The sequence below is a fragment of the Synchiropus splendidus genome, chromosome 14 (genome assembly GCF_027744825.2).
Source record: "Synchiropus splendidus isolate RoL2022-P1 chromosome 14, RoL_Sspl_1.0, whole genome shotgun sequence".
Classification (NCBI taxonomy): domain Eukaryota; kingdom Metazoa; phylum Chordata; class Actinopteri; order Syngnathiformes; family Callionymidae; genus Synchiropus; species Synchiropus splendidus.
The window spans coordinates 20557106-20577285 of NC_071347.1; the positions used below are offsets into that span (position 1 = coordinate 20557106).

Consider the following 20180-nt stretch of genomic DNA (forward strand, 5'->3'; position numbering starts at 1 on the left):
CCTTCACCTTGCATGACCTGCTCCACCACCATCACGCACCCGCTGATGCTAACAGCTAAAGGTGAGCGCTACACACTTGTGCTTGGATTTATTCTGGGCTCCTTAAAACGTCAACCACCACCGGAGTCTCCACAAACACGAGTGTGTTATGAAGTGAGGAGTGAGACAGGCTTTAGCATGTAGCCACACGAAGCTAATCGGCTGCTAAAGCGTCGCTCGCGTGCAGGTGTTGCTAAGAAGCAACACAGATTTAACATTAGAAGCTGCACGATGACTTTGTTCATATAACCACAGAAACAGAAAGTCAGTATATTTGTATTTACTTTCAGTAAGTCAAATGGCATTCTGTATTCATATTGTCTCTCACGTCTTCCGAGCTAATATTCTGCCGTGTTTTGGTTTAACAGCGACGCCCTGACTTGAAAATAAAATGGTTTTAATTTGAATTCTGTGTTGGTAGAAAAAAGGCGAGCAGAGTCAGAGAGAACAAGAGCTGCCACTGGTTCTTTGGCTCATTAGTGGCTCCTGTGGACGTAAAAGGCTGGTGTTGCTCTGCTGCGGCGCCTTGGTGAACACGTGAAACGTCGCGTAACATGCGCTAATGCGAAGGAATCGCGGGTCTCAGCGGGCAGCAGAGATCAAGTCTTGGTGTTAAAAAGCGCGGCTGCTGAGTCCAGAGCCTCCTGAGTCCTGTACGGTGCTGGTGTTGAGTCTGTTCCCAGTTACCCAGGATATCACACGGGACGATACATTTCAAACCACTCTTCAGTTATTCCAGCTCTCCAAACATCCGGTGCCGGGTTTTAGCACCAGGCCACGTGTGCCAATAATATAGGATTCACAAAAACGTGTTCCAACGCACCGCGGCACAAACATAAATAAATAATCTCAGAGTTCAACACGCAACTTTGTTCTACAGAACCGTCTCATCCTCGACAACAGGGACAGCAAATAACTGTCTCAGTCTGAGTTTGTGTCTTGTGTTTAGCAACTGTCCATCTTGTTTAGACAATAATACATTGAATTGATGTATTTCTTGACTTTGATTTGTCTGCGCACGTGTGCAACACAACTGAAAAAGATAACAACTGACTTTGACGGACTTGTCTGGAGACTTGATAAACACAACATGGCATCGAGTCACTTAGCTTTCATGTGTCTATAGTGAGAATAGTGGACATTTTCTCATCCATCCATCACTGCTGCCGCTGCTGGCAGTGTGTGTGAAGATGGCGTTGCTTCTGCCACCTGCTGTCCAACTGACCACGTTGCAAGCAATCTTTCAAGGCTGTCTTATTGGTGCTGTCAATAAATTTTTAATCTAAATTAATCGCAGTTAACTCACTATGAATGGCAAATTAACCACACAATATTGTGTTGGTAACATCTTCCTTTAAGTTTCATTTTGAACGATACAAAATGTTTGGCGATTAATCGCGAGTTAACTCACTTTAGTGCAATGAATTGAGATTAAAAAACGAATCTATTATTCTGCTACACATGAATGAAGGAATGTAACTTTCAGTCTCCTCTCATTCCATTCAACATTGACTCGACCTACTTTCTTTGTTACAAAACATCGCTTCCGATACATGAAACATAGTCCAGTCAGCATTTTATCTCAGAGTGATAAAAGAAGAGCAGAACAGTTCTGATCATTCCTGCCTCTGACTCCAGGAGCCCTGTAGCTTCCTCAACATGGGTCACCGTGTGCAAGGCCTGTGTCAGAGTCACATCCGGTCAGATCACTCCACCGCGCTCCACCTTCTCTGTGGCCCTTGAACTTAGCTCCCTTCATCTCGATCCTTCTCTGGATCGATTTTAGCGCCACTGCTGTGATCCAGTGGTCTGTGCTTCTAGTTCGCAACATTTTTCCAACGTAAAGTCACTTGAACTTGAGCTTTTTCCCCAGTGTGAAAATGAAGCCTGTTCATGCTTGTAACTAGAGAGGTAAAATCCACTGAGGACTTTACGGCAAACTTTTTCTCCCCAAACATTTCATTGCAATAAAAAAAACTGCAGCGAAGAGCAAATCTGAACCTTTTGTGTTCGACATGATCGTCATTCCTTACCTTCCACTGGAGGGAAGCAGCTCAAGCAGCCAGGCCCAGACCTTCCCCCACCTCCCTCAGGGGGCACTGAGGGGCCCCCAGGTCGTGGTGGCCACATCACTGTGACTGGTGTGAGAGCATGGAAATCTTCTCATTATGAGCCTAAAACATGTCATTCTGTTATTTACTGTTTCAGTGTTATATATGTCTGACAGTGTTTTCCTGACACAATACAACTATATTTTCAAGAAAGTCTGGTTAGACGTTCAATAAGGGAACACAACTCAACCATGAATAAACGGATGACTTTATTATTCACTGTTAATAATGGGTAACAATGCTGTCACCTCATGGGACCTTCTGGGGACCAATCCACCTGGTGTGACCAAACACAGATCAATACTTTACAATTGATCTGAACTGGCTAATATGCTGCTCATAGTTGTCGGAATAAGTCACTTCTTTATGGTAAGATGTTTCCTAAGCTACAGTGTCACTGAAATACTGTATGAAATTTCATTTAATTCAACATTATTACTGAGCGGTGTCAGGGAAGAATAAAGACACGTGAGTGGAGGACTTCTCCTCTCTCCTGGGGTCACACGTGTAGTGGAGGAGCTCACTCCAGACCAGACGCAGGAGCAAAGGGGCCACAGGGGGTCACATGTGGCCCTCGTGAGGCCAAAGCCAAACAGACTTCTTCTTCTATGAGAGAGGAGAAATCCTGAACTGAGAGCTGCGTCTGTTGGCTCCTGCCCATCCATCTCACAAGCCGCCCTCCCCTCAGCCCCCAGATGCTTGACCAGCTTCCCCTTAACCCTGACTAGACATGACCCGGGGTCACAGGCTTCAAGGAGCCAGCTGATGACAACAATATTAAACTGCTGTTGAGGTTACTTTAAATGACAGTGATGGCGGCCTCCTTCCTCCTACATCATTGATCATCACCTGGTAACTGCAGGGCTTGTCTCGCTGCCAAAGTTTCTTCGATGCGGGCGGCGAGACTGTAGTTGGAGGCGACCGCCGAGGGTCACGGGGTTCGGCTCTCCAAGGAGCGGCATGAGCAGGTATTAACATATTAATAAAGCGGCGGGCTCCCTATAAATATGCATCAGGACTCGCTCCTCTCTCAGAGCGGCTAAAGGTCAGCGCCGACTTCGGCTGGGAACCAAAACAAGGCGGACAGTTCCCCAGTTTAAATGGTCGTTAATCACTTTCATTTGAAAATGCTGCGGAGCTGCGTTGGGGAGCGGCCGCCTCTTTGTTTGGGCATTTGCAATGTTTGCGCTGCGTTCAGTGCCATTTCATGCTCTGCCTCCGCTCACACTGGAGCATGAAATAGATGGAAGGTGAGCCGCAGCTAATCCTGCGCAGACTGAACAGCCATAGACTTGTGTCAGTGACTGTCAGTCTTCCTGCAGTTCTGCTCCTGACCTCCAGGGCTCCCTGTGTCACCCAGTAACTCCTGACAGATGACGTCAAGAGGAATAGAATCAGTGTGGAGCCCAAACGGCAAACCACGTACTCAACACTTTGGATTCAAGGGGCCCCTCAGGAGGATGGCCCTGGACCCCTTTGGAGGTGTTCCAGGAGCAGCCAGCTGGGTCGCCCCGGGTGGAGGGACTATAGCTCTTCAGAGGATCAGAGCAGACGTTAGGTGCTCCCTATAGATGCTGCTGCCCCCTCGACCCGGCGACGGATTCAGCCGTGGATGTATGTTGATTCAACATCTCATGAGTTCACCACAGCGGTGTTTGAATTTTCTACTTTTTTCTCGATTCATAAGAGCTGTTTGTGTTCCACTACTTTAACCCGTCATCATATTTTAGTATGTGGTATTTTTTCAGTGTCTATTCATCGCAGCATGGTTTGTGCCTCCGTGAGCATGTGTCATCTAATGCCAGCAGTAGATCGATTTTTACACAAATGAAACTGTTCATTTAAGTAACATTGGGAGCAGATAAAAAAGTGCGATTAATCGCGAGTTAACTCTGCGATTAAGTGAGATTAAAATTTTAATCTGATGCCCACCCTGGTGTACGTCTCTGTTGGCCTACTCCGTAGCCAGTGGGGGGTGTTCGGCTGTGGTGTGTGTACCTCACGCTTGTCACCATCACTGACTGTGGCGTCCGGGTTGGACCGGTACCTCAGAGGTGGACTTTGGCATTTCAGGCCTGTCTGCTTCAGTTGGTGGCAACATGTGACCTTTCGCTGGCGCCTGCCCTCTGGTCTCCCCTCGGGATGGAGGAGAGATAGAGAACAGATAGAGGTTTGTGACTCCAGCAACACCCTGAGTCTCGGACTCTGATCCCTGAAGTTCGCTCATCACACCACATCACAACATGACAGCAATGAAGCTTCTCCACGTCTCACCCCTTGGTACACACACAAAACTGTCCGTACGCATCACACGTTTGTATTTCCATCCATGTGAGGACCTCTCATTGATATACCCCTTCCCCAGCTCTCCCCCTAAGCCACACTATCTAAGACAAATGGCTCACCTGAAACAGGACTCTGAACCAAACTGAAACCCAGATAAATTCGCCCAGTTATTTTGAAGCCTTCATCCTCAATTTGAGGCTTGGTCCAGCCAAATGGTCCCCATAAAGGCATATGCTCTTCACAAGTGAGGAACAAGCCTGGTCCAAGAAAACGGAGACAGATGTTAGATGCAGACATCACAACAGGACTCGCTCCTTCACCACTCAAACACAAGTTCCACCTCTACAAATCTCACTTCTACACAGCGGCATCATCATTTCTCACACACACTAACACACAGGTGCCTGTGTGTGTGTCTGATCGCATGACACCAGTCTGAATATAAAATGGCTGAATCAGGTGAGGCGCACTGGCGGTGACTCAGCAGGAAGCTGGTGAGAAGGTGAAGGAGGAACACTCAGCGCTTCAGCGGAGTGTTTGCTGAGCCATGGCAGAAGTCAAGCGGCTCCATCACGAGAGCGCTGGAGTGGTTTCACATGTGGTGCTCTTCAGCAGGTGTGTGAGAGGCGAGCTGGGGAAGCGCTGAGTCGCGTGGAGCTCCCATGTTGAGTCTCAGATTTTAGACTTGTCTTGTTTCGTTCCAATTAATTGCAGGTAACTCCTAGTTCACTATTTACACTTTTTCTTGCAAGAAACGCAACAGACTTCATTCATAAATTTTCGTTTTTTAATTTTTTAAAAATAAAAATATGTCCAAAAACTCCACAAGCATCCTCATTCACACTGTTTTCACGTTTTTCTCATCATTTACAGATGTGAAATAATACAATATGAATGCAAAGACTTGATGATATTATTGTATACAGTAGGTCATGAAGTCAGTGACAATTCTTATCAAGTAGGTTGCCTGCAGGGGTTTTTCATGTCCAGCAGGTGTCAGTGTTCAGTGACGCAGTATCAACACAGTATCAACACAGTGTGTCATTGTTTTGAAACGCTTTATGATGCCTCATTTGCCCGTCACTCCGCTAGGAGGAATACACGAGAGGAAGCTCTTTACCGGTGGACGCAAAGTAACCATCTGGCAACACAGTCTGGAACCAAGCCGTAGAAATCAGTGGAGCTTGAGTAGCGGATGGGTTCCAGCTGCGCTGCTGTGAAGGTGGGAAGAAAACAGGAAACGAAAACAACACTCAAGAAAACTGGAAGTAACAAAATAAAAGCACATAGAAACCAAACAACAGGTTGCCTGTCATGCAGCTAGCAGGTGTCGCTGTGACTCATCCTACCAGATCGACTTGGGGGCATCTGATAACCATGATGTTCCCTAGCATGATGGGTAGAGTCACTGGCTGCGTGTTTCTTGTGGGATAAATTCAGTTCCCTGGAAAGATTTCCCATAAAAAAAGCCTCCTCAGCTGCTGATATTCAAGTTGTGCCATGTTCCATTTATAAACTGATCAGCCTTGTTTTTGTCCAAGTGCATGTTTTAAAGTCAGTATGTGGGTTCCAGCTCACGTGTGGATGCCACATGACGGGTGCAGTTAAACCCAGCCAGGTGAGGAACCAGGTTCCCGGAGAACACAGTGTTAATGTGTTCGCTGGAAAGTGAATCTAGTGTTGGAGCAAATGTTGTCGAGCCGAGAGTGATGGATGGCTGCGACTGAGTTGCAAGAGAATTCCTCCAAGGGCAGAAGAAGTGTCTTCTTCGGGTGAGTCCTCGCTCTCGCCACATAAAGATCTGCTGCGATTATCATCAGCGTGGGATGAATTCAGGGAATCCTCCTCCAACAAAGAGGATGTGAAGCGCAGCGAGGGCAATCCTCCCGCTCTGGGGTTGTCATGGTAACTTATTATTAGAGAAGGAAGCTCACTTTCCTCCCGTCTAAATCCGTATCAGCCTGCACACGTGAACCAAACCGGGTCTCATTGGAAGCTTCTTAAAAACAGTGTGGTGTTTGTGTGGTGCAACGACATGAATGTTTGATGACGGACAGGTTGGACTCTCCATGGTCAGCCATGATGTTTCCTGATGATAGAGGGGTTTTTAGAGAGTGTAAGGAGGAGAAGCAGCTGAGGTGTCAGCTGGAGGGAAGAGGAATGGAAGGCAGTGGAGGCAGGACGCAGAGTGAGAAGATGCAGGGGTCGAGGTGATGAGAACAGATTTGGGCTCAGTCATGCAGATTAATGGATGGGAGGTGAAGAAGAGAGTGCAGGCAGGGTGGAGGAGACTGTCACGGGTGATGTGTGATGCTTCAGAGGGAAGAAGTGGGAGCTGCTGTGATGCGTGGGTCAGTGGTAGCATTGGGCCACATGCCGCCCTTTACAGTACTTTAATGTTTTATTTTGTACATTATTTACCGCTCAAGTTCTTTGTTTTAGACCGAATGTGCTCTTATTTTGTCCTTTGAGTTCCTTGTTCCTCACAATACATTGAAAGAAAGAGGAGAGGCCAAGCGCAAGGAAGTATAGAAAGGCTGACACAAATATATACAAAAATGGCAGAGCCAGCACAAACGGGACGTGGCCCAAGTCCAAAACAGATAACTGAGAGAGACTCCAGCGGAGCAAGCTCGACCGAAATCCAGGGAGCAATCACAAGGGTCCGAAAACACACTGATGACAGGCCGGGCACCAGAGACGAGAAACTAAGAAACAAGAAAAACATACATTAGAATAAACTTATGGAAATCCTCAGACACAAAGGCAAAAAAAAAACAGGGCAAACCAGGAAGTAAAAATACAAGGAAGTAAAAAGTCCATAACGTTCCGATCGGGAGTCCAAAGCATACCACGGCGTAGAAACATTCACGATGTGGCACTGCATCAACCTCCAGCTTCTCCTTAAGAGGTGGAGGTGAAAATCTGTGAAAATCAAAAATCACTCAGAGACAAAGACACACACAGGAGCAGGAAGTCACTGACAAAAATAAAAGCATGGTGGGAGGGGCCATGACAAAAACGGAATATATTTTGGGGGAAAAAAGTGCCTTAATATTATGTTTTGATGTTTGGTGCAGTTTTCTTCTGATTTTTAATTACATAATGTATTTAAAATGAAATGATGCACAACATTTTAAGCATATTTTCATGTCATGGCTGAGTTATAGGTGGCAAAATCCTATGGACAACATTTAATGTTCCCCCCCACCATTTTGTCCTGGTTGCTTGGGAAGCTATAGCTCTGTCTCTGTCTGTGTGCCCTCATGTGATGCGGAGATTCAATGGCCCACGCCTGGTTTAGAGACTGAGGAGTCAGAGTCAGAAGTGTCAGATATTGAGGATGTTGTTGCGAGAGCTAAAGAAATGAGCAGGTCAGTGGGACCCATGGTTGAGAGACCAAGTCAGGGAGGGCAGGCGGTTTGTGGAGAGGAGAGACAGTGTTGGACCAAGGAGGCTGGAGATGGAGAAGAGGAAGCAAACCTGTGAGGGTCGAAGACATGAGGAAGACGTGAACATGGCGGATGAATGAATGAGCAGACTCGCTTTGGAACACAACAGGAAGGTATCAAACTCAGCTATACCTCGGCGTCACTCTCCTCTCTGGATGCCTTAACCTTTAAAAATGTGGTTGCCATGGACACACAACTATAAAGCCGGAACCCTCCAGACCGCCACTGGAGTTTTCCGACGCTGGTGTCACAGGTTTGAGCTCCCCGGATCACAGATACTGAGAGTGACCGGGTCGAACCCAGGCGCTCGGAGGGATCTGGCTGTAATCTGCCGTCCTTCGCCAGCAGTCCTCGAAAACAGCCGCGAGCCACGCTGCCTGGCTTTCAGGAGCGAGAACCCAGCGCTTTATAACCAAGAAATGGAGGCGCGCACAGATGTTTTGTGTTTCCCCGCACTCTTGAACTCGCACTAAACTCTTGGATCGCTCTCCTGCTCGCCTCCCTCCTCTTCCTCGCTGTTTACGGCGCCCATTTGCGATCTAATGACGACTTCCCGTTCGGCTCTGTGTCGGAGACATTCCTCCTGCAGCGTGTAAATCATGGCTTCATGACGCTCGTGAAGACTGAAGGTTCAGTTACGGTGTTTATGCGCTTCCTGATGCAATCCACGTTGCTTGCGACCCCTTCCTCTATGGAGGTCTGACCGAGGCCCCATGGAGCATCTAATACACCAGTGCAGCTTTAAAAAACAACATCACTCAGGTGGTGCAACCATTGGAGCGAGCGCATCATTTCGTCACAGAAATTCCTGTGTGTGTCGGTTATCCAGCACTGTGAGGTCGAGCTGGTTAAAGGATTGACCTTTGACCTTAAAATGATAAAGAAATGCCACAAGTGGGGTCCTCCTTCATGGCCCCTGGCTCTCGTCCCGAATGCTTGCTCCTGCCTCCTCAGACTTTTCTTTAAGGAGGAGCGGTGCTTATACTTTGAGTCTCTCCCAGACGCCTTGCAGAGAAAGCAACTGATCCCACCTGACAGGCGTGAGCACAGGTGGCAGTTGGCGTGAGATAAAATTCATTTCCTGACATTTGTTCCCTGATATTGGCATTGAGATTCATCTGGCAACAAAAATCCGGTGACATACCTTTGTGGTTTCGGCTAGTTTGCTGTTTGAAGGTCAAAAATATCACCACAAAGCTTCTATAGGCAAAAATAAATCGCTTGTGCCGCGGCCTCGGCAGCGCGGGGAACTGGGCGACGTGGGCTCTGCGGAAATGCATTTTTGATGGAACTGAAGCCAAATAAATCAGTCCAATCCTGCCTCCCGCAGACGTGTGCGTGACAGCTGCCTGAGCCCTTCCATTATCCTGCCGCAGGTGTCTGATCCCTCGCCGTCATCATCTCCTTCCACTTGCTGCTATTTCCAGACTAATTGATGTCTGGAAAGCTCAACCAGAATAGCTCCCACTCCCACCCGCTCGTCTCACGTCCGTTCCAAAGTGGCGTCCGGCCGGCCGGGGCGGCGCCAGTGAGTCAGCGGGTCTGGGTGTGGCGCCAATCCATCAGAGCGTGTGAAGAGCTTCTGAGATGTTTGACAAGTTCCTCTCACCGAAGCCTGGGGAGGTCAGGGGTCAACCTCATTACAGGTTTCCTCCTGCGCTCCGCGTTTCCACATCACACCCGCCCGCCTCCACCTCCTGATCCCTGCCGTCTCCTCACCTGCGCCAGAGCTCCGCTGGTCGGAGACGGAGCAATCGAATTAGCGGTGGAGATAAAAATAGCCGGCGTGTTGGCGTCACTTTGTTGGTGAGCTTTCTTATCCTCCCTCCGTTTCATTAACATGAAAGGACGTCCACCCTTTCATGTCTCTTCCTGTGCTCTCTGATAAGCTACGCTGCTTTGACATCACACCCGGCTCCGACACATTAACCAGTTCAGATCTCTTCCTGCTGATCACCCATGGAACCAGAGCTGCAACGATGAGTTCACGTCATCGATAACGTCGACAGCAGAATTTGGTCCGACGTCAGAATCTGTGCGTCGATGTTGCTGTTGGTGTAAACATAGAGAAGTGGTTGTTATTGAGAAGCAGTGAGCGATGATCACATTCTCTGGAATCATGAAGATATGTTCTTTAAATTGGCTCCTGACTGAGGTCGGACTCCGACTCGCTGTGCACCCCAGGCTCCTTGTCACCACCTCCGACTGACCGCCTCAGTCACGGAGGACTTTGAGCGGCAACATGTTCTCAAGTGTGGCTTTGTTTTGTTTGTGAAGTTAATGCATCTGCACACCCCTTCGACACCATGGTAGAATGATGAAAGAGTGTTCCGTGTTTGGTCTGTGACGCCACACACTCTTGAGCTAACAACTAGCTTGTCGGTTAGCATGGAGCTAACTTGCTATAAGTTGTAGATGTAGTGATGTGTCCTCTGTCTTTCTCCTCCATCTAATAATAACCAGAACTGAACTTGGGAGCTACACTGTTTTAGATTATTATTCAAATAAGACCTTTTGATGTGGACGTTGATCAGATATTTTAGATAGGATACATTTTATATGTGTCATTATTTTAATCTACAGTGGTACCTGGGTTCTCGACCACAATCCCTTCCAGACGGCTGTTCAAGAAGATAATTGTTGGAAATCTGAATGGATTTTTCCCATTACAATGAATGGAAAAAGAAACAATGCGTTCCAAGCCTTAAAACAGTCTTTTGTAGGAGTGAATGTCGAGTGTCTGCTGCAGGTGGCTGTTCCTCTATGTGTGTGGCCGCTGCATGTGGGAGGGGTTGCCGAGTGAGTGAGGTCTCTCCAGAAGTGAAGAGGTGCCCGGTGCGTGTCCAGCTCTGAATGTGCGCTTCTGTGCAGTTTGGCTGTGACAAAGTCATAAACCAAGTCACGCTCTGTCCCAGACTGGCCTCATCCCTGTCCCAGCTCCAGCCCACAACAGGACATCAAACCCTGGAGTGATCGCTCCAGCACCTCCCCTGTGACACTCTACCACGGTCCAGTGTGGAGACAGGAAAGGTTTTACACCTCAATATGAAGAAAAAACAGTCAGTAAATGGAGCTAACGGGACACGTCTGCATACAGAGGCTGCGTTTTACACAAGAACAAAGCGTGTCGTGGCTCAGCTGATCGGTCCGCGCACTTTTCTGGCTTTTTTTCGGGGGCGTTCGAGTTCTAGATTTTTGTTCAAAATCTGAAGCAAAAAATCTTCGAATTCCGTGACATTCCAATTCCGAGACGTTCGAAAACCAAGGCACCACTGTACTTGTTTAATAATGTATGATGTCGGAGCATCGCGGTGTGATGATTTAAGCAACTTTAGGTGAAACAGAAATTCAAGATAGGTCCAAACAAAGGTGATCGCGATTAGTCGACTTATTTCACCCCACTAACTGCTCCTGTTAACCACTTCACGCTTGCGCTGCTTTCTGATGACCTGAAATTTCACCACTTCATGTCTCATCTCGCTGACACACATCATGCGTGACGTAGTTATTAAAAATGTCTCCCCCTCTATTGGTCTTCTCACATTACGTCCTGCTCTACTGACCCCCGACACTATTTTTCATGGCTTAACAAAATCACCCGTTCACCATCTTAACCCTCTCATGTCTCATTTGGACCCTTCCAAAAGTGCCTCCCTGGTGCCGTCAGACTGTATTGGCCAATCCATGCTCTTATTAGAGCCAGCACTAGTCGTGACTTCACTTTGCCTCCAGCTCATATCACCACAACACAAAAAAACAAAATAGAGCACAAATGAAAACGCTCCTGAAAATAGATGCTAAAATGATGCAGAGCAGAAAAAGTTCCTGCTGAACGGTCTGAGCACGGATCTAGACCAGCTTTGCTCCGCTGACCCAGTTCCTGGCTGACACCCTGGACGAAAAGGTTCTGATGAGTCTGGTCCTCTGGGGACCATCCATTCTCCAGCTTCCTGTTATTATCCTAATGAAATAATTACAAGTTCCCAGCTCTCCGTCAGGTCCAGTTGGGTTTGAGAGTCCAGTTTATTTGGGGAAACAACTGCCGGCTGAGGTCGCTGACTCACCGGACCTTTGCCTTATATGGCCACAACAGAGGAAATAGATGGAGATGAGGATCATAGGAACCGCTGCTCATTGTTCTCCAATGTTGTTGTGGGACATCTGCGTCTCCTTCCTGGCCAAAAACAACCCATTTGGTTTTCCATCACGTTATTCGTTTCTCTCCATCTCCTCCGGTGCTCCACTGTTCCTCGCTGGTTCAGAGAGGTCTCCGGATGTTCCCAAGCCAGAGTGAGGGGTGCATGTCTTGGACTGTAAAGCCTGCACCCTTGTAACCATTGATGGGAATAACTGTCGGCCCCTGGGTTAAACAACGGCTCTACACTGAGTGTACAGGCATGTTGGCACCAGGCGCCTCTTGTACTTCAGTCTCCAGCAACAGAAGCGTCTTCTCTCCGTCTGTTGAGGGAAAAACTGCTTGGGACGGGACTGAACTTAGTGGGACGTCGACATGGTGGATCGATGAGGCGGGATCATAGCTCTTTATCGGCTGCGGAAGTCTATGAAAGCAGCTTGGGCCCCGGCGTCTCGGGGTCCATCAGAGGAGCCGTCGCCTCGGTGAGTCTTCAGTGGCAGCGACCGCGACGCTCAGCTTCTCTCCCACGTCACGTCACGTCTTCTTGTGGATGGATGTTCCCTCTCTGTATACGCCACGCTGACATCTGGGCTCTGACGGGTTACGGCGCCACGACTTCTCAGCTATTTCTTCTTCAGTCCCCTGAAAGGTGTCGCATCCTCTGCTCCCTGCTCTCCTTTGTTTCACTGTGTTTATAACATTGGACCCCGCTGGTCACGGCCGGCTCGTCCAGTTCTCTCATCTTATTCCAACTACTATATGCTTATAAAGCATCTCTCAATATGCGCTAATATACGAGGCGTTGTCGCAGTCGCGTCTTATTAAATCCAAATTTCAGGAAGTGACAGCAACAGTGGCATTTTATTGCACCCGACGGTTTGATTTACTTTTTGATATTCTGCGACGGTTCCCCCTGCGCGGCCCAGCCGCATAAATGTATTCATAAAGCATGTGTTGTCCCGCCTTCAGCTACGTCTTCACATTTATATTGTATTCAAGACTTCTTTGAAACGCACATATATTTAGCCAAAAACACACAAACCCTGCAGCCTGTGAAGTCTTGCTATTCCCCGCACGGATTTGAAACGATAGGACGACGTGAAGGAAAATACAGAATATTTATGGTGAGCGTTCGCATCAAAGGCCACAAACACAGCATCAGCGTTGGCTCAGCGCGTGTCTGATCAGAGGTCGTCCGTCAGAGAGTCAGGTCCTGGGCTCCGGTGCTTTCCATCATGTCTTGCTTTGTCCTTGACAAGACGCGTGACTCCTGATAAAGTGCTCGTGTCTTCATCTGGAAGCCTTAAATCAAAGGCCTTATAAGAGGATTGTGAGTCCCAGAGGCACAGTCGTCAGTGGTGACACAGCGGCAGCTTGTGCGACCATCTTTTCTGGTCTATCGTGACTCAGCAGTTCAGGGTTCCATCACCGCTGTTTTTAACCAAAATGATTTCTTTATTCATGCCAACAGTACTATTCACGCCAGCCTTCACAATCCCAGACACAAAGGCGAAAGTATCGCACAAACTGTCTGGTACAGAGTTCCAGAATAGGAAAGGGATTTGAAGAGGGGCGGGACTTTATTTTCACAGCAATAACAGGTTTTAGGATGAATTAATCGCGATTAATCGCATTTGATATTTGACAGCAGAATGACTCAATTTAAGTTGATTCTGTGAACATCAGCTTAAACATCTGTTACTCTCCTCCATCATGGATGTTTTGGTTTGAATTGACGGCTGAAAATCGTTTCCTGCAAAAGAAGGTTTTTTGCGATTAATCTGCCATTTGTATCATTAATTAATCTCCAAGTTAATCTTGTTTTTTTTTTTCCTACCATCGAGTGAAAACATGAACCTCGTTGCCGTTTCCAACGTTTGGCGGCGCGTCACATGTTCCCGTGAACCTGAAAAGGTCATTAAACGGTAATTACACGGCGACCTTCCCCGGAGCGCGTCAGTCAACGCTGAGCGTTTTTAATCAAGCGTGCTTCAGTATCGATCGGCCGCTCACCAACACACACACCGACATGGACCCTCGTGTCAATCAATGCAGTTACAGTTCGGCCTGGTTCTCCTGGCGAACGCACGGTTTACAGTACTGCAGGCCGTAAACACAGTTGGGGTTCGGTTTGAGTAAACATGAGCCGCTTGTTGACCAGAGGCGCGTGTGCTCACTTTACTGCAGTAAAACAGTGCTGCTTTGACTCATCTGAAGAGGCTCACGCCAGAACAGACACATCGCATTTAAAGAGGCATTACATTTCAACGAAAATATCGTTTAACTCGTCCTGAATAGTTCAGTTATACAAGGTATTATTCACTCGAGATTGTAAAAAATTGCATTTACACAAGTTGAAATTGATGCATAAATGAATAATGTTCCTGAATTTTTCACATGTACTTATTTTTAATATTCAGTCTTTCAAAATCAAGATCAAATTTAACAAAATATAACAATATATTTTAAAATAATATTTAAGGAATATGAAATAAATAAATGAACTAATTAATTAATTTTTTTTCCTGAATTCTTCACATATTTATTTGTATTATCATATTTTAATAGTAATATTATGTTGGACAAAACAAGAAAAAAATGTAGTTAAAATAAGACAATTAGCATTAAATTAAGAACATTTTGAATTAAATCAACAATATTTCAATATATATTTGCAAATGCATCATCTTCCTCTTCTGTACTCTTCTGTATTCTCTCCACGTGTCTCTCTAACTTTGCATGTTCATAAAAGGATTAATGCAAATCAAAGTTATGAATTCAGAACTCAAGAATGTGAAAGTTTCTGAAATACAAGTGTAACTTGTTGAAGGTGGAAGACAAGAGTCAAGAAGAGTTGGGCGGAAACAAAACAACAAAACGTACCATTGACCCAGAGTGTCTGGTGACAGTCCCGGGGACAGGGAGACGGGGGTCCTGTCCATCACCAGACACAAGCAGAGAGTGGGAGGAAACCAGAGTGGAAACCCACACGGATCAGCCCTGCAGCTGAACTGCGTTCGTAAGACTCAGGTTTGTGCTCCTGAACTCTTCTGTGAAGCTTTGTCTTGGATCACGAGGTGATGGTTACATTCCGACACTATTTTTAGTGTCTTGCGCCGGTGAAGTCTGAGGGCCATTTTGGCCCCCTTCACTTTAACGACAGGTTTGTTCAGGGAGGACCGATGAAGGGTAGCAGAGCTCCACACATCTATTTATACGTGTTTACACTTGAAGGCTTTTAGGGACGTTCCGATCCAGAGGAACCTGAGATGTATCTGTCTGGAACAGCTCAGGGACGCAGCCAGACTAGTCAGCGTTGCCACGGAGACGGGAGCCTCCAAACGTCCTCTGTAGCGACAACACAGGGGCCGAGATGGACCATGGAAAAGATGTTCTTTCCAGGATGTTTCGAACGTTCAGAATGCTGCACCGGTTCCAGCGGCTGTTTGACACCTGCTGAAAAGTGCTCGACCCCAAAACAGAATAGAACAACAAGCCCCTCTTACTGCCAATCAGCGTAAGAGCCAGCTGATCCCAAGTGGAAGAGAGGCTCCTCAGGGGGTCCCGAGTTAGCTGCTGTAGGATTAAGAGACGGTTTTCACCTGGGAGAAACCAGAGAGGACCGGGTCAGACACGGGTCTGTCAGAGGGACGTGGAGAGGAGAGTTGGACCGAGAACGTCGGAGACGGAGGAACAGCAGACGACCAATGAGGTTCATGATGGAGGAGGATGTTCGAGGGAGGTGGAGCTGGAGGACCTGCTGTGACACGAGCAGATGTGACATGAGGAAAGCAGATGAAAAAGTGGCTCAGAAATGATGAGGTTGCTGCTCAGCCCTTCCTCCTTCTGCCCCCGGGTTTGACAGGCCCAGTATAATGAGCGCACTCAAACCAAGATGACATCTTTATTCTCGCTTCCAGTGGAAGCCAAGTTCTTAGATGTTGATTTTTCAGAGGCACTTTCAGCCTTTTGGGTTTAGAAAGCAGAACAAGCCTCTTTGTTTTGGGACCAACACCAGGCAGCGCTGAACTCTCCACTCATTAGAATGTGCTCTTGCTTTATTTGGTCACTTCTTGGACACGGATCCGGTTCAATCCCTGCTGGCAACGTTGGTTTATAGTTATGAGTCTGGCCCGGCTGCTGTGGTCGACAGCGATGAGCCGCTCGTACGAAAGAAGGTCCAGGAGGAACCCAGCCATCCTTGTAAAGAGCCCTAAAACCAGCTCCACATTCATGCCGGGTGTGTTTAATGGAACAGCACTGGTTCCTGGGAAACCACTTCCAGGTCAAAAGGGCAGATATTGAACATGTGACCTGTTCCATGCATTTCCCTCGGGGGGGAGGAGGAGGCAGAGGAGATTGATCTTCCTCTCTCATCTGAGGTCAGAGGTCACCCTTAGTGAGTCACTGCCTCCTCCAAAATCTCAATATTTGACTCCAACAAAACCACAGAGCTCATGTTTCTTGCTGGAGAATTTCAGTTGCCGACACTAGAGTTCCACACACACCCAAGTGGTGACACAGTCAGAGCCACCTCATGGTTTCACTGCCACAACAACATCTGGAGCAACCACCCGGAACAGGCACCTCAGGTCCTGGGACAAGTTTGTGGAGGAGCCAACAAAGTGCACATGGGCTTCTCTCTTCAGCAGCTTCTCTTCACCATCTCCACACTGCCTCAAGCTGAGATCAGAGAAATCTGTCGTGTTGCACTGCTCCTGTGCAGAACCTGGGGGGGTCTCCCTGTGTCTTCCTCAGCCAGGAGCTCACTGCAGGGGGTGCGCCGGTGCTCTCTGAGATCTGGAGATGTCAGGGTTGCTGCTTGGCACCTGAGAGAGCAAAGACTTCCGGCAGAGGAATGAGTTTCTTTGTTCAGTTGTTACGGGTCGGAACTTCTCTGGGTCCCATTCCTTTAGCTTGGTCCAACGACCTGGTCTTGCCGCAGCTTCTGGAAGGGGTCCCTGAGCGAGGAGGAGCATCCCTGTGGTCTACTGGGATGTTCATAGCCACGGCGTCCTGGGGACCTTCTGAGACTGATCCCATCAGTCAAATGAAAGCGTCACATGGATGAGCACCTCCGAGGCTTCAGAACTCCAGTAGTAAATACTACAACCTTCTCTGAGCTGCAGCATGAAGACTCGCTTGCATGAGTCTGCACCTCATGTTTTTGGACTTGAAGGCCTCAGACTAGAAGCTACCAATGACAGAGTGTAACGGGTGATGACGTCGAGGGCCAGTCGTCGCCCCTCCACCAATGATTCCATGACTAAGCGGTAAATAATACATGAGCAGTGGAGTTCCCACATGTGAGGAGTCGTTCCTGCTTCTCAGCATCCATCCCAGCTGATGAGCTTTGACTCTTTCTTTTCTTTCCTTCTGTCTAATGGCCCGAAATTAGCCTCACTCGCAGGAACGGCGCCCGCTCCGGAGGGGTGTCAGTAACATCGGCACTTACAAGATTCCATCACAAACTGCTCAGCCATCTGAGAAATGACTGCAAACAATATTTTCCCTGCGAAAACAAACAGAACAGAACAGATGCGGGCGAAGCAGTGGCGGCCGTCCTCGCCGTGCAGAGCTGCAGCCCAAATGTCTGCAGGGGATTCAAAGCAGGCGACGGTAGCAGTGAGGAAAATGATGTTTCATGCTCACTGGAGGAGTCGGACGGGATTATGTGTCGATGACATCATTCTCACTTTCAGCTCCGTTGTGGAGCTGAGACTATGAATTGGGCTGTTTCAGTCATGACAGAGGCAGCAGCTGTGTTATAGTTGGAAGCGACAGCAGATGTGCCAGCTGAGTTTACATCCAAGTGCTTCGTGAAGTTACAAAGCAGAGGTTGATGCTTCTGGCCTTCAACTTCGGAGTTTGAAGTGAGAATTGTCTGTGAAGAAGAGAGCATGGCTGAAGGTTCTGACTCAGGTGGAGGAGTTCAAGTATCGTGCAGGAACACCTACTGCGTAGTGGTCTATGTTTCAAGGTCCAGACCTGAGTCCCGTCGACCTCAGTGGTCATCATGTTTCCCACGATGGGGGTCATCGGGGGCGTGTCTGGGACGACAGAAATGGAGGACTTCACCTCACGTGGATCACTCTTTACAAGGCTATTGTCATCCAGCTGGCACTCGGAGCAGAGCCGAGCGACGGTGTGGATCTAAGGACGTGATCTGGTTGAAGGGATCCACGAGATGAGAGCTCTTCAGCAGCCTCATGCTTGCGAAGACTCGACGACCCAGGGCGAGGTGAGCCTGGCAGATGTTTGTTTACCTCGAGTCGAGACGTGTCACGACAGCATCTTCAGATCCCCATCTGTTTTCCACGTCACGCGTTGAGATTAGAGGGTACAGAGACGCATCATGAAATATTTACCAGCTGACACTCACATGTCTTCCCTTTTCATCCCAACCCGCCGACACCCGTCACGGTAATCTGACGCAACCTGTCGGCTGACGTGTGTAGAGACACGGAGAAAAAAATCCACTCGATCTTTGCGTTTCAGATTTGACGTGACACAGTCAGTTAGTGGTTGAGATCTCCATCCTACAGGTGCTGGTTCTCTTCATCACGGCTCAGTCAGGTGAGCTCTCTCATCCGCCTGCCCAGCTCTGGCTTACGTTCTTCTCCCTCCAGTGTTGCGGTGACATTTCTGGGATCCCAGGCACTGGACATCCACCACATCCCTCCCGAAATCTGTCCATACTTTTATCACTTAGTCCTGAACTCCATCAGCAGCAGCCTCCTCGTCCATTTGAGTGCGTCTCTCAGGGTGACCTTTCATGCTGTGTTGACTCTCTGTTTCACTTGCGTCAAGGAATGTGAAAGTGTGTGTGCAGATTCTGTACATCCATTCTCTTCCTCCGCTTGCTCCCATTATGACTCTAGGTGACTGGAGACCACATGAGCCTGACGGGAAGCTTGGGACACTCTGGACATGACGGACAACCACTTCCATTCACACTTAGCTCTCACCACTTCCTTTATATTTGAGGGATCAATGTGAGTGAGGCACGACGTGAAAGTGCAACACAGGTGATGCCTGGCAGACACGGCATGGCAGGGTCGAGTTGTGTGGCACTGGTGGTCGGTGAAGGCAGAACTGGACAGGAAAGAGGACTGACTTGACAAGAGGAATCAAACGTGGCTGATTTATTCGAACCCTGAAACCTTTTTCCACGTTTGACCTTGCACCGTAAATGGAAGTCAACCTTGCACTTCTCTCCATGATCGGTTGAGTTATGAATGGCTCCATTAGCAGCGAGGACCCTTCACTCAGGGGGAACGCTGACCTCCATCTGCCGCTGTGTGAAAGACTGGACGGCAGCCTTCACTCGCGTCAGCGTCCAGGGAGCAAACATCATCAGCTGAAGGGCGTCACTTGGTCTCCAGAGGAGCCCACTTCATTTCTCAGCTTGAACAGCAGTTGAGTTCCAGGGCGCAAAAGATGGGAAGAGATTCTGCTCTTTGGAAGCCAGGAGACTTTTCTGCTTCAGTTATTATCGCCGCACTTCTGCAGTAAGCCAAAGCAAACCAGGGTGAGGGGGAAAAGGGAGCGTTCCGCCTCATTTGGCGGCTGCATTGTTCTGTGGAGACGAGGAGCAAAGTGGGTCTTCTCACCTTGTTGCACCTCAGACTCATCACAGTTGTCAATTCATCGGCAGTAATTGTCCCTCATTGAGCTGCAACTCTGAAGTACTTGATAAATGCTTGAGACTGTGTCTGATCATAAAAATAGCAATGCTGCTTTTCTTCTTTGGCTTGTATATAGGGATGGAAGACAACTGAACGCACACGCCAAACACAGTCCCTGCACTTCGTTCACTATTCTATTGAAACATCAACAAATCATGATGTTGGAGACAAACTCCACGAATACGTTTCATCATAAAACAGTTTCAAGAGAGACTTGACATGAATGAAATCGCTTATCGCTGACATTACAAACATTTATCGCCATGACTTTTTTGTCCAGATCCCCCATCCTTACTTACATATATAAACACACACATCTGGTGTCTCTCTTTCAATATTCGTTAATATTCCTCCTTCAGCAATTTTATTTTATTTTATTTCCATGCACTTTCCGAGGTGCTGATTTCAACCCAAGCGCTGTGCTGTCAAAGTTGTCACGCCGCTTGCACCCGGCACCCGAACAAAGGTC

General features: G+C 48.0%; 1 protein-coding gene across 1 annotated transcript in view; it reads left to right on the forward strand.

Moving 5' to 3' along the window:
* The first annotated feature begins 16 nt into the window (after positions 1-16).
* The window catches only part of shisal1b (shisa like 1b), a 52829-nt gene continuing 32665 nt past the window's right edge, over positions 17-20180 (forward strand). Inside the window, exon 1 of the mRNA XM_053885924.1 lies at positions 17-61. The gene's annotated coding sequence lies outside the window, so the exon portion shown is untranslated. The remainder of the gene's footprint in view (positions 62-20180) is intronic.